At 37.9% G+C, this 15,187-nt stretch overlaps 1 long non-coding RNA gene across 1 annotated transcript; it reads right to left on the bottom strand.

Annotated features, from left to right (window-relative positions):
* Nucleotides 1-605: 605 nt before the first annotated feature.
* LOC136384654 (uncharacterized) lies at nt 606-8,995 on the bottom strand. Its single transcript, XR_010747632.1, has 5 exons — nt 8,744-8,995; nt 6,280-6,502; nt 4,585-4,701; nt 3,399-3,515; nt 606-861 (listed from the first exon to the last, which is right to left on the bottom strand). It is a non-coding gene; the product is annotated as an uncharacterized lncRNA (long non-coding RNA).
* Between the last annotated feature and the right edge of the window lie 6,192 nt (nt 8,996-15,187).

Here is a 15,187-nt window from a genome sequence, read left to right on the forward strand (position 1 = left end):
AACAGCACCCATATTCCAAAAAGCTGGCATTTTATGAACTCTGTGGAGGCTCATGTGGAATTGAATGCTCATAAAGGAATTGAATGCTTTAGGCCTCATAAAGGAATTGAATGCTTTCAGACCAGGAAGGAACAAATTAAAAATACTGAAAGGATCTTCTAGGGTAATATATACTGTTGACATTGATTTTAGAGATAGTCATAAAAAAGTGTTAAAGATATTGAGGGAAAATTCCGGCTATTTCATAGTAACAAGTACCAATCTGGAGATCTACAAATGGTTTGTTGAAAAATAAAACGGGAAAAAGTAAACTAAGAAGGCAGACTGGACAAGTTTAGGAAAGGAGGCAAACAAATATAGACATAATTCAATCATAGCAAAAGAAAATGAGATGGTCCTTTCCAAGACCAAACAGTGGTGATATTTACCTATATAAGCTGAAGCCTAAGAACAACAGTGCAGCTTCCATATATTCGTTATTTAGTAATAGACAAGAAAATTTTTTCATTTGTTATAAAAAGACAATTTTATATCAAAAGCTAGAAATATTTACTCAATGCAAATTCCAAAAGAAACCCAACTTAACACACAGTGGGATGACAGAAAAAATGGGGTAGACAGTATTTCCATGGTATTTTTGTTTGTTTGTTTTTAATCTATACACAGGCTCAAGCTCTGTGGTTATGGGTTTTTTCATTTTTCTTAAAAACAAAACTACCAACCTCAAGGTAACTAAAGATATATCTAGGCTCATAGAGGTAATCTGCTCCTTGTAACAGGCTGCTTTGTTTCTTCTGCTTTAGACTTATCCACTGGATTAATGCCTCTGTTTTCTTTGTCTCTCCCATGTGACTTTTTATGCTGTGGGATGTAAGGGGAGAAATTAAGTCAATATAAAGTAATATTTGATACATATTAGCTCTGCTCTATTTTCAAAGTTCTCTGGATCATTGGAAAGAAATTAAATGTGAAAAACTTCCAAAAAAGCTCAGTACAAGTTTGAACCAACAATATGTCTGGCAAGTAGAAAGGAATGCCTGCTTCATTTTACCACCAATGAAAGGAGTGGGGTGAAAATAATACTAATTCTATATGCTATTCCAAGGCATAGTTACAGAATTTACTGTAAAACAGTAAATAAGGAGCAATTTTGTCCCCCTTCCCTCAACCTAGGGGACATTTCATAATGCCTGAAGACATTTTTTTATGTTAAAACTAGGAGATGCTACTACTACTAGAAGTAGGTAGAAGCCAGGGATACTGCTAAACATTATATAATACATAGTTCACAGGACAAGCCACCACAACAAAGGACTGTCCGGCTCAAAATGTCATTTAGTGCTGCTGTGAATAAATCCTGTAGGAAAACGAAGATTTGCTATTATTAGAAAAAAAAAAGCAAACCTGTTTTTTGGGGGTTTTTTGTGACAGAGACAGAGAGAGGGACAAATAGGAACAGACAGGAAGGGAGAGAGATGAGAAGCATCAATTCTTTGTTTGCAATACCTTAGTTGTTCATTGATTGTTTTCTCATATGTGCCTTGACCAGGGGGCTACAGCATACTGAGTGACCCCTTGCTCAAGCCAGTGACCTTGGGCTCAAGCTGGTGAGCTTTGCTCAAACCAGATAAGCCTGCACTCAAGCTGGCAGCAACCTTGGGGTTTCAAACCTGGGTCCTCCACGTCCCAGTCCGATGCTCTATCCACTGCACCACCACCTGCTCAGGCTCGCAATACTGTTTTAAGCAGAAAATCCAATATATGAGCTACCTTAAGAAAATTTTTGAAAAACTATTTTATATTTTATTTAAACTTATTTCATATTTCTCATTTAAGACTGTATTTCATTGAAATCCTCAATGAAATGCTTTAAGAGATAGTTGACAATCACTGTAAAATCTATCATCAATGTTGAGAAAAATCATAAACCTATTTTAGAGTTTTAAACCCAGAAAACTTCCCCCATCAGACTACTATCAGGGGAAAAAAAACAATTTCTAGACTTTGGCTGAAGGCCTAAAATGCAATCCCAAATTTTTCCGAGTACTTTAGGGACTTCCTTGCCATAGTTGAACCACTAAGTTTGGCCTTCAAAATACCTTAAACAGTAATAATGAACAGATTTCCAGACAGTAATGAGCTTCTTTTAACTTCCCCCATTTTATTAACTTTGTAAGATAGAAGGACTGAAAACTGGAAAGAAATATATAGAGAGTTCTCTACTAGTAAAGAATAAAGTAAAAGTAAGAATTTGGGACTGACCAGGTGGTGGCACACTAGATAGAGCATCAGACTGCAACATAAAAACCCAGGTTCAAAATCCTGAGGCCACCAGCTTGAGCGTGGGCTCACCAGCTAGATCGCAGGGTTTCTGGCTTGAGTGTGGAGTCATAGATGTGATTTCATGTTCGCTGGCTTGAGCAAGGGGTCACTCACCCTGCTGCAGCTCCCAGTCAAGGAACATATGGAAAGCAATAAACAACTAAGGTGCTGCAACAAAGAATTGATGCTTCTCATCTCTCTTCTTTCCTATCTGTCTTGTTTGTCCCTATCTGTCCCTCTCTCTCTGTCTCTGTCACAAAAAAAGGGTAAGAATTTGGGGATAAAATTGCCTTGAGGCAGACAAAAAGGAATTTAATAGAATCCGAGCCAGCAGTTTTAACAGCCTAAATTAGGGATGGATCCTGAGACTGGTGGAAAGACCTGCCAGTCTGTTAAGGACAGTTATAAGCATATATATTTCAGAAGCAGTACTTCCACTGTAAAATGGAGACATCAGTGTCCTGTATAAGGAAATCTTTATTTCAGACTGTGCAGGCTCATGTCTTCAAAACCCAGGGAGAGGTGCCAGGCAGTTTATAGTGCCACACTCTCAAGTGTTTAAAAGGGGTAGGACACATCACAGGATTGAATTGCACAAGATCAGGGAAGTTGAGGAGCTCAGGAAACATGGGGGAATAGTTAACAAAAGTAAAGCCACGGGCAGAAAGCATCACTAATTTAACTGAGAAGCCTTTAGTCTCTCAATCTTTTAAACTTCACAGCCTTCCAACTCTGATTTAGAGCAAAGACAGGCCCTAGAACTTCCGTGTCAAAGGTGGAGAGAACAGAAGTGACTGCTTTTAGTATCCATTCTGAGTGTGTAGGAAGCAGAAAAGGGATAGTTGAATATCACCAACTGAAGACGGAGATTAAATCAGAATTTACCTTTATTTATCCTATAGAGAATCCCCAATCAATTATCTCATTTGTATAAATAAGCTAAATCAGAGAAGTTAACAAGTCATCCAAAGGGATGACTGAAAATATTCTGCTGTTCCACCTACCAAGAGAACTGCCTTCATGGTGAATGGCAAATGACCGACTGGCACCAGATATGAGAGGCTATAATCAGGTACCTGGAAAAATGGAACCCCACTACTTGATAAGCAATCCACATTGGCATCTACAGATGGCTCCTGACTTCGAAGTTTTTCAATGGTGTGCTCCAGAACAGCCTTTTCTTCATCTGAGTCCTAAAATAAACAGCTGGATCAGTGATTAAGTCCAAGCGCTTAAACATCTTTCCAAAAGTAAAGATAGTTTTCTTCTTTGAAAGTAATACAATATCCACTATATAAAAGTTAAACCTCAACAAAATTAAAAGAAATTCTACAAAATAATGAAAATAATCCTAATATGTTTTCATATACAGAAGTACCTAAAATAAAATGTTAACAATGGTATTCTCAGAATAATAGGATTATACTTTCTTTTCTGTTTTCTTCGTTACTTTCTGATTTTCCAACTATTCTATAATTATTATACTTCAGAGCACAGATTTTGGAGCCTGTTTGGGTTCTAATTCCAACTCCATTCTTGTGACTTAGGACAGTATAATTCTTAGTTTCCTCACCTATAAAATGGGGATAGTACTAGTATCCACCTCACCAAGTTACTGAGAATTAGCTGAGTAAATATATGTGTAATGTGTTTAGAACAGTATCTGGAACATAAGCACAACATAAATATTAGATATTAATATTATCTTATCCATTAGTCTAGTAATAAAAAATGAACAAATTAAAATAAACAGGCTTAATGGTCAGACAACTACTATGAATGATAGAGTAAAATTGAAGGACAAAGAATAAAATTCTTCACATGAAGTTGATGACATCAAGAGCATTTATGGGGGAATTCTAAAATCATAACTCTTTAAATTTTACCTGACTGGCCTGACCAGGCGGTGGCACAGTGGATAGAGCATCGGACTGGGATGCCAAGGACCCAGGTTCGAGACCCCAAGGTTGCCAGCTTGAGCGAGGGCTCATCTGGTTTGAGCAAAGCTCACCAGCTTGGACCCGAGGTTTCTGGCTCAAGCAAGGGTCTGCTGAAGGCCCACGGTCAAGGCACATATGAGAAAGCAATCAATGAACAACTAAGGTGTTGCAAGGAAAAACTGATGATTGATGCTTCTCATTTCTCTCTGTTCCTGTCTGTCTGTCCCTATCTATCCCTCTCTCTGACTCTCTGTGTCTCTGTAAAAAAAAAAAAAAAATGTACCTGACTGGTGTTTTCTTTGTTGTTTTCTGAACTACTTACCATCATAAACAGATCAGGCTGTGTGTGTCCTTTTCAAATGATCAAGGAGCTGTTCACGGGATTCAGTTCTCACCAGTGTTGATGGGTATAAATAATCTTTCCTCTGTGGTGTCGTACCTTTAGTAAACATCATTTAAATGAGAAAAATTGAAGTGTGGGATAGAAGATTTTTTTTTCTTAGTGCTAGAACTTATACTAGTCCTGTCACCCACTTATCAGGCATATATTGTTTACAACTAATATTTCATAACTTGACAACTGATCTTAAATAGACACAATCTGTTTTCAAGATTCCCCCTATCCCAAAACATAAAATGTTACATCTCTGAGACTGTACAAAAGATGTGTTGTAAACTCTAAAAGGAGTCAGAATGGCAGCATTATTGGAATAAGAGTTTTCCCAACATAATCACTTTGATAATCATTTTGCTATAAATTTGATGGGAGCTAAATATGTATTAACCAGTCTAATTTCTTTATAATGAACTCATGCTCTCATAATTTATATAGGCATTTGCCTTTATGCTTAAATTTATATTCCTAATTTTATTGAAAACTGAACAAAAACATTACAGAACTCTTGGGGAAAAAATAAGTAGTATTTAGCACCAAATCCTTTTATAATTGCTTTTTAAAAAAGATTTTATTTATTGACACAGTGGATAAAGCGTCAACCCGTAACACTGAGATCACCAGTTTGAAATCCTGGGCTTGCCCAGTCAAGGACCATATGGGAGTTGTTGCTTCCTACTCCTCCCCTACTGCTCTCTCTCTCTCTCTCTCTCTCCCCCCCCCTCTAAAAATGAATAAAAATAAAAATCTTAAAATAAAAGATTTTATTTATTGATTTTACAGAGAGAGAGTAAAGGTGGGGGGAGCAAGAAGTACCAAATCATAGTTGCTTCACTTTAGTTGTTGCTTGCTTATTATATGTGTATTGACTAGGTAAGTCCAGGATTTCGAACTGGCAACCTGAGCATTCCAAGTCAACACTCTGTCCACTACAGGCCAGCCAATTGCTTTTTTCAAAAGCTTTCAAGTATAATTTATATACTGTAAAACTTACTGAATGATTTTTAGCACATTTCCAGGGTGTGCGAACCATTACCACAATCCAATGAATAACTCAGTTACTCATCCTGTGCTAAATAGCTTGTTAAACCTTCTTCCGTGATGGCTTCCCTGAATCAATACAGCCAATATTTGCCACCTCTGACCTCCCAAAATGGTGATTCCTAAATGCCAATCTAACAGCCCATGACAAAATGAGTACACATAAGAAAATGCACAATATGGTGAGCTTTGCATTAAACTAGATTTATTTAATTACAGTCCTCTAATTTTTATTTGAACAAAAAGTAGAGGAATGCAATTAAATAAATTACAGTACTAGACAGATGGTTGGTTTTGTTTTTAAAATGTCCTCTTTTAACAAAGCCAGTTCTCTGAATATTTGTAAAATTTAGCTGAATTGTGATACCCAAATTTCTAGAGGGATATGTACCTATCTCATGATATCTAATGCTTCATTAAAGCTACTTTAGGGTTCCAATTTTTCCCTATTTGAATTTGATTATATGTAGTGGTAAATTCCTATCAGGCTATGGCAGGACCTAGTTTTTCTGAACATATGGTACTGCATAACGCTGAATTCAACTTCAAAAATTGTTACAATCCTATTTCCCTCTAAAGTACCTGTTGGGATGTCCAGTTTCATATCCTATTGTAGAAAGCAATTAAGGTTAGTTAAACCAATTTTTATGGTTTTATTAAGTTCTAGACTTTGTGCCATTAATTTTTCTTCATCAGTATTTATCTGACCAAGAAAACTGTTATGCTGGTTCTCATTAGCTGCTTTATGTTCGCTTAATTTTTCAGTAATCTCCGAACTTGAAGCCTTACAATCTTGGTTTACAACCTGTAAATTATGCAAATGAGCTTTTATTATTAAAATCAAAGTTGTCAATGCTTTTAAACAATACAGTATGTCATTTATCCTTACCTTGAAATTTCCCATAAAATTTTAAAAACACATGTACAAGTAGAGAGAATAGAATTAACCCCCTTATATTCACTACCCAGCCTCAACTTTTATCAACACATGGGATATAGATCAAACAAGGCTGGCCGTTTGCTCGTTCTCTCTGGCAATATTATTTTGAAACAAATCCTGTTTCATTTTGTCCATTTACTTCAGCATACACCTCTAAAAGCTTTATAAGACCATTCTTACATCAAAAAAATTTACCGCTGATTTCTTTATATCAAATGTCTAATCAGTGTTCAAATCTCACCAGTTGTCTCAAGTTTTTCACAACTTGTTTGATTCAGAATTTATTAGTTTGGGTTGGTATGTCTTAGGTAGGTGACAGTATACCATATTTCCCCATGTATATAATGCACCTTTTCTCGAAAAATGTGGGGTCTAAAAACTGGGTGCATCTTATACAGTGGTTGTAGAGGTTTTTAGTTGCATTTCCCGCTTTTTCATGCTTGTATTTTTTGCTCATTGTTGGAGACAGTGATTCGTCATCAGACACAGATGAGAACAAGCTAATGGATGGGAGTTTTGACAGTAATGAGGAGTTGTATGTATTTTATGATGAATAAAACTTGAGTTCAATAACTGTATGTAATAAATTTTTTTTCAAATTTTGGGTCCCAAAATTAAGGTGCATCTTATACATGGGGGAATATGGTAATTTACCTTCCAAACTGAAATACTTTTCAGAGTGAAAAGGGCCATTCTTAATTTCCCTAATGCAACAATGTAAACAAGGACTGTTCCAAGCAAACTAGGACGTAAGGCTCTCTAGGGTTAACAATCTTTGATATAGGTTTATCAGTCCTTATAATTTTCTCCTTGAAAATAATTGTTGTTGTTGAAGAAACCAGTCCTTGCTCTACTGAATATCTCAAATTCTGGTTTTGGTCAATTGCATCTCTAGGCAGTATTTTCATATGTTTGTTTGTCTTCTATATTTTCTACAAACTAGTTAGATCCAAAGGCTTCATATAAATTAGGTTTAATTTTTTGGCAAGAGTACTTCATAGGTGTTACTGAAAGCACATAACACCTGGTTGTTTGATGTATTTTAACCTATTGTAGTAATTACTCTTTATGCTCATTTTACACCATCTTTAAACAGGAGAGTTTCATTAGGTTAGATCCTGTCATTATGACACAACCCCACTGATCTCTAATAGCTTCCTTAATGTTCGATATGACCAGATCTCTAGGTTCATCTGGTACACTTCCTGCTTCAAACCTAAAATCAGCTATTTTTCCACTAACCTTGGTTTCTTTTAGTGAAAATAGCTTACACAGCTTAAAATACTTAAATTCTTTTACATAATTCCTAAGAATATTAGTGAAATTCTGTTATCGCACAGAAAGAAAAATTAAGCCTACAAAGAGTTCACGGTAAGTGTTAAATTCAAGTAAACACACATACCTAACCAGTATCCTTTGAGCAACCAGAACAGCATCCACAATACTTGAAGCAATCATAAATTTAAATGTACTGAAGAAAAGTATATATAATGGAAAGTATTATATATCAAAGACAGTTTTTTGGTTTGCTTTTTTTTTCACAGAGACAGAGCGAGTCAGAGAGAGGCACAGACAGACAGCAACGGAAAGAGATGAGAAGCATCAATCATCAGTTTTTTGTTGTGGCACTTTAGTTGTTCATTGATTGCTTTCTCATATGTGCCTTGACCGGGGGACTACAGCAGAGCAAATGACCCCTTGCTCAAGCCAGTGACCATGGGTCCAAGCTGGTGAGCTTTTTGCTCAAACCAGATGAGCCTGCACTCAAGCTGGCGACCTCGGGGTCTCAAACCTGGGTCCTCCGCATCCTAGTCTGACTATCTACTGTGCCACCGCCTGGTCAGGCAAGACAGAGTTTTCTTAACTAAAGGAACTAACAAGTCAAAAATCAAGAATAGAAACAAATCATATAAACACTAAATAATTTTGAGATCTAGAAGACATATAAATGAAATAAAATCGTGGATAAGCATACCAACTATTAGACACTTAAAATTTTAAGTAATTTATTATATATAAAAATGTCATTTGTTTTTAGCCAAGAATATTTAATTTTTTGATTATTGCTATTCTCCCTAAAATAGGTTCCAGTTACAAAGTTAATACCTTCAATAAGTTCTGAATTTCCTCTTCTCTTTTATTTAAGCAAGATACCCACTGTTCAGGAAAACAAAGTGCATTTGTGTTCAGAGTCTCACATTTCTGTTCAGTCTCTCGAGATGTTATTCCAAGGTCGATATTGAGTTTATCACAGAGTTTCATATACTCTTCAACCAATTTTGAACCTTCTTGGTTAAAATGTCTGAGTTCCTGTGATAAGCCATCAGAATCAGCACAAAATTTTGTGCTGTGGGAAGTTGTTTTGATGATTATATCCTTAGATTTCCTATAGGAAAATAGTACAACACGGTTAAAATGGAAAACTAAGACTCAAGGAATACATAATTTGCCTAAGATCACACAGCTCAAAAATGGCATATTTAAACCCAGGCAGTCTGGCCCAGAGGGGAGGAACCCCACTTTCAAGCAGAGGACTGGCAACAGTGGGGTATGCCTGGCAAAGTAACAAATAGGAAATAAAGAGGGACACTCTTTAACTTATCTCAGTGTCTCAGTGTTGGGTAACTGCTACCATTTCATAGGGACCAAAACAAATCCAAGTCCAGAGGGCAGGTATTCCCAACTAGGGACAGCAGAGGCTATCTCCCTTGGCCTCTAGCCCTCACTGGCAACGACATCCGGGCCTATGGGTGTGCTCTGCCTGTCTCTGGTGACAGTATAACTGGCCCTTGTCCCAGTCAGAGGCTGATGCCATGCCACATCTGGCTGCCCAGCCCCTCACGGCCTGATGCTGAGTAACATCCTGCACGTGTCACATGGTTGACCAGCAGGATTTCCCACAGACCGCAGGTGTGCTGGACAAGCCTGCTCGGTACTCTGTCCAGCTCAGCTGTTGGATTGCTCATGACAAACAAACATGTTTCTGTGAGTTCTGTAAACTGCAGCTAGGGTCTACTCAGCTCTGGGCCCCTAGAAACAGATGTCCTGGGCCTGCGGGGCTAGAGGCCAGATGTAGATCATGCCTGTGAAGTCACTTGAATAAATGTCTCCCTGTAAAATCTGTTACAGGTAATAACACTAAATGTTTCCATTTGTCATTCTGGCTCCAATTTGTCAGGCCAGAAAACAGAACGTTGTGGCCAAGGCAGGGGCCCAAAGTCCCTGTGGAGACTAGGACTGGTCCATGATAAAGTTTACCCTGACCTTTGGTGGAATGAGAAACCTACAGAAAATGGAGGGAAATGGAAGTAGCCACCTGCCTTCTTTTGAAAGAGACCATCCTGCCATCTGAGTTTCAACCTGGAACACTGAGGTTGCCAGTTTGAAACCCTGGGCTTGCCGGGTCATGGTCCATACAGCAAGTAATCAATGAACAACTAAAGTGAAGCAACTATGAGTTGATACTTCTCATTCCCCCCACCTCTCTCTCTCTCTCTCCTTTCTCTGTAAAATCAATGAATAAAATCTTAAAAAATAATTTTTTCCTACTCTCTTTCTATTAAAATGTCCTTTTTAAAAATATGAAGTTATGCTGATAGCTCCAGAACCCATGTTCTTAGTCTTCGACACTGAGAAGGGATGCTTTGGCCAGTGTCTTCTCACAGCAAACTGACATTATTTCTGCCTTAGATGGCGTTTGAAAAGACTTTTATCAGTCTTTCTTGACCTTCATCTGGATATGATGCTTTACTTGTACCTCTTAGGATGTTAACTATATAAACATTAAAATGAAATCTCTCTACCTGTTTTTCCCCTACTAGATTATGTTATTTAAGGGAACCTATAGCCTCTAGTCTAGTCCCTAAACTGTCCACAGTCAATCACTCTGTTTTTAAGCAGTTTTGTCTTGCTGATGACATATATCATAAAAGTTATAAAGCTTATAAAATAAGTCAACTATAAAGTTTTGTAATAATTTTTTAAAATAATATTCATGTGACAAACAATACATATGGCACACATAGATAACAGAAACATAACCCTGACATAAAACTAACATCGGTTAGAATATATATTTAAAATTCATCGGTGCTTCCTCCTCTCAGTAAGGCTCCCTATAATAGCATTCAAAGTTATTACATAGCAACAGAGAATTCAACTTTGGGGTATGGAAGTTACCCTCTACTACCACTAGATGGTACACAATGAGAGTAAACCAAGTAAGTGAACAGATGAGTTAAAAACCAAAATTTGGCCTGACCAGGTGGTGGCGCAGTGGATAGAGTGTTGGACTGGGATGTGGAAAACCCAGGTTAGAGACCCTCAGCTCACCAGCTTGAGTGCGGGCTCATCTGGTTTGAGCAAAGCTCACCAGCTTGGACCCAAGGTCACTGGCTTGAGCAAGGGGTTACATCAGTGTTTCCCAACCTTTTTTGTGCCATGCCCCACCTTAACCTTTCTAAAATTTTTATGTCCCCCCCTATGTAACATACATAATTTTTAACATTAAAAAATTGATTTGGGCCCTGGCCGGTTGGCTCAGCGGTAGAGCGTCGGCCTGGTGTGCGGGGGACCCGGGTTTGATTCCCGGCCAGGGCACATAGGAGAAGCGCCTATTTGCTTCTCCACCCCCCACCCCCTCCTTCCTCTCTGTCTCTCTCTTCCCCTCCCGCAGCCAAGGCTCCATTGGAGCAAAGATGGCCCGGGCGCTGGGGATGGCTCCTTGGCCTCTGCCCCAGGCGCTAGAGTGGCTCTGGTCACCACAGAGCGACGCCCCAGAGGGGCAGAGCATCACCCCCTGGTGGGCAGAGTGTCGCCCCTGGTGAGCGTGCCGGGTGGACCCCGGTCGGGCGCATGCGGGAGTCTGTCTGACTGTCTCTCCCTGTTTCCAGCTTCAGATAAAATAAAAAGAAACAAAAAAAAAATTTATTTGTTCACTTAATAAACATAAATGATAGGTTCTAGGAAGAAATCACTATGAAATTGTTAACAAAACACAGTAAGTAAAATTTCAAAACATATAATGAAAAACAGAAATTTAAATTCCAAATAATTTTAATACAGATTTTTCTATATTAATTTATTATTTTAATTTAGTGTGATCCTTGCACTTGATGCTTGCTGCACAGAGATTTTATATTAGATTCCAATTTGGTTAGCTTTAGTCTCAAGTCTCCACGTTGTGTCATATCCAGCCAATTTCTTTTTTTTACCAGTAAATCATTTACAGCACTAAATCCACATTCAGCTAAAAATGAAGATGGAAACGGTAGCAATAGTTTTCTTGCACATTTGGTTGAATTTGGGTATTTGATTTCTGTTTCCTCACAAAGCCATGCCATCGCTCCTTTGATATTAAATAAAACTTTAACTGACTCATCATTTTGCAATTCTGCGAGTTCTTCTTGATACTGCATATTTGATATATCAGACAAATCCACTAACATTGGCTGCATCATCCATGTTGGGAAATCAATTTGTTTTAAATCAGAAAATCTTTCTTTTAAATCAGCCGATAGAATATTCAAATGATTGACAATAACAAGTAAAGCGGTATCAGTTACTTCACATTTTTAAAGCCAATGAAACTGTTTAAAGTTTTTGTTGTTAATATGTTTCTGACATAACTCAATATTGGTAATGAAACCAAATATCTTTGCTTTTGCATCGACAAGAGTTTTATTTGTTCCTTGAAGTTGCTTATTTAATATATTTAGTTTTTCAAAGATATCGGCTAAATAACTCACAAATGCTTTACCATCTATTGTTAACAGATACTTCATTTCAGGTTTGTCGCTTAAAAAATCACTAAGAGTATCAAACAGTTCCATAAATCTTTTCAAACAGTTTCCTTTAGATAGCCATCTTACTTCAGTATGAAGTAAAAGTCTCACATAGTCTTCATTTTGTTCTTCACAAAATAGCTTGAAAAGACGCTCACAGTTGGCACTAGTTTTAATAGCATTAACACACTTTATTACTGTATGTAATACTTCATTCAGAACAGGCGAGATGTTTTTAGCTACCAAGTTTTCCCTATGAATAACACAATGCACAAGAATCATTTCTGGATTCGCATCTTTCATCAATTTTTTTTTTTTTTGTATTTTTCTGAAGCTGGAAATGGGGAGAGACAGTCAGACAGACTCCCGCATGTGCCCGACCGGGATCCACCTGGCACACCCACCAGGGGCGACGCTCTGCCCACCAGGGGGCGATGCTCTGCCCCTCCGGGGTGTCACTCTGCCGCGACCAGAGCCACTCTAGCGCCTGGGGCAGAGGCCAAGGAGCCATCCCCAGCGCCCGGGCCATCTTTTGCTCCAATGGAGCGTTGGCTGCGGGAGGGGAAGAGAGAGACAGAGAGGAAGGTGGGGGCAGGGGTGGAGAAGCAAATGGGTGCTTCTCCTATGTGCCCTGGCCGGGAATCGAACCCGGGTCCCCCGCACGCCAGGCTGACGCTCTACCACTGAGCCAACCGGCCAGGGCCTCTTTCATCAATTTTAATCAGCCATTTTTCTTGCCCATCCTATTGGGAGCACCATCTGCAGCACAAGATGTTATATTTTTCATTGGTATATCATTGACATCTAAGTAGTTTTTTAGCTTATTATATATATCTTTGGAGGTAGTGGTGCTTTCTAATCTTTTACAGAACAACATTTCTTCAGCAAAATGTCCTTTATCAATATATCTTATGTAAGTTATCAATACGGCCTCACTGTCTCTCAAAGTTGATTCATCCATTTGCAAGGAGAATTTTCTTGTTTTCAGCTTTTCAATAAGTTGTTTTTCAATATCCTCACTCATTTCGTCTATTCTTCTGCTAACAGAATTGTTACTGAGTGGCATAGCTTTTACATCTTTGTCATCTTTTACAAGAACCGTTTTAAGAAATGCTGATATTGACGGTTTTATTAAATTCTCTCCTATAGTGTGATTTTCTCCAGTTTTAGCGATGAATAAAGAAATTTGATAACTAGCCTCAAGAACACGATTATTAGTTGAAGTATGAGCAGTAAATAGAGACTTTAATGTTCTTTTTTCAAAATTTTTCTTTAAAGTTTTAAAGTAACTCAAATCTGAATTAATATGAGCACTATGTTTCGCCTTCAAATGTGCCTCAAGACGACCTCGTTTCATTGATTCATTGGTCAAGCATTGCTGGCATAAAAGACAAAAAGGAATCTGCTCATCGTGAACAGCAGGTATGAACCCAAATTATAAATATTCCTCCGAATATTGATGAGTTTTTTTCTTGCTTGCACCACTCATTTTACTATGGGCTATAATAAAAATAAGATCAATTAAAAACTAATATTAAAATATGTGTTAAAATATATTCAATGTGACATAGAGTAAACATATACTAAAAATTCATATTTATTTAAATGTATATAACACATTTACTACACTACCACCACAAATCAAAAGGTATCTATATTTTTTCCACTTGACAAAATTTTCTGGAAAGTTATGCTTCTAAAATTAAAATTGTCGTGCATGCACTATTATAGCCCCAATAATATTTATAAAATATTAGTGCTTTCTAGCCCCGATGCAAGAAGTACTTAATAAAGAGTTTAATATTGATAAAAATAAAATCAAATACTTACCAATTATATCTATACAATATATATATATGTGTATATTTATTAAATCAACGAGCTTTTACAACAGTTTTAACTGACATTTATTTCAAATTAACACCAACTGAATGATGTGAAACACTACAGAAGTTGTGATGGGCCAATTAGGTGAGAATAACTGCATTGTTTAGCGAGTTCTTAAAACGCCCGGGGTTCCCCGCGGCAGACGCACGCTCCACGGTGAACCCAGGACGAAGTTTGCTTGACGACGCCAATCACCCAGTTGATATTTTGGTCTCGTCAAATGAAATTATACTTAATAATTATTTACCGCAATTATTTAAGAATTGCATTTTTTGTTAAATTTGGCACCGATATCTAGCATTGCATTTAAATGGCCCAGGGCGAAAGAGTTAAAGTCATGTCGAGTCCATTTTCAAATTGCCCCCCTTAACTATCGAATTGCTCCCCTGTGGGGCGTGGGCCCCACGTTGGGAAACACTGGGTTACATGGTCTGCTAAAGGCCCAGGGTCAAGGCACATATGAGAAAGCAATCAATGAACAACTAAGGTGTCGCAATGAAAAACTGATGATTGATGCTTCTCATCTCTCTCTGTTCCTGTCTGTCTGTTCCTATCTATCCCTCTCTCTGATTCTGTAAAAAAAAAAAAAAAAAAAAAAAGTTTAACCAACTGACCGGGTGGTGGCGCAGTGGATAGAGCATCGTGGAGTGGGATGCAGAGGACCCAGGTTCAAGACCTCGAGGTTGCCAGCTTGAGCATGGGCTCACCAGCTTGGACCCAAGGTCACTGGCTCAAGCAAGGGGTTACTCGGTCTGCTGAAGGCCCACGGTCAAGGCACATATGAGAAAGCAATCAATGAACAACTAAGGTGTCACAGTGTGCAAATAAAAAACTAATGATTAATGCTTCTCATCTCTCTCTGTTCCTGTCTGTCTGTCCC

This window comes from Saccopteryx leptura, chromosome 13 (genome assembly GCF_036850995.1).
Source record: "Saccopteryx leptura isolate mSacLep1 chromosome 13, mSacLep1_pri_phased_curated, whole genome shotgun sequence".
Classification (NCBI taxonomy): Eukaryota; Metazoa; Chordata; class Mammalia; order Chiroptera; family Emballonuridae; genus Saccopteryx; species Saccopteryx leptura.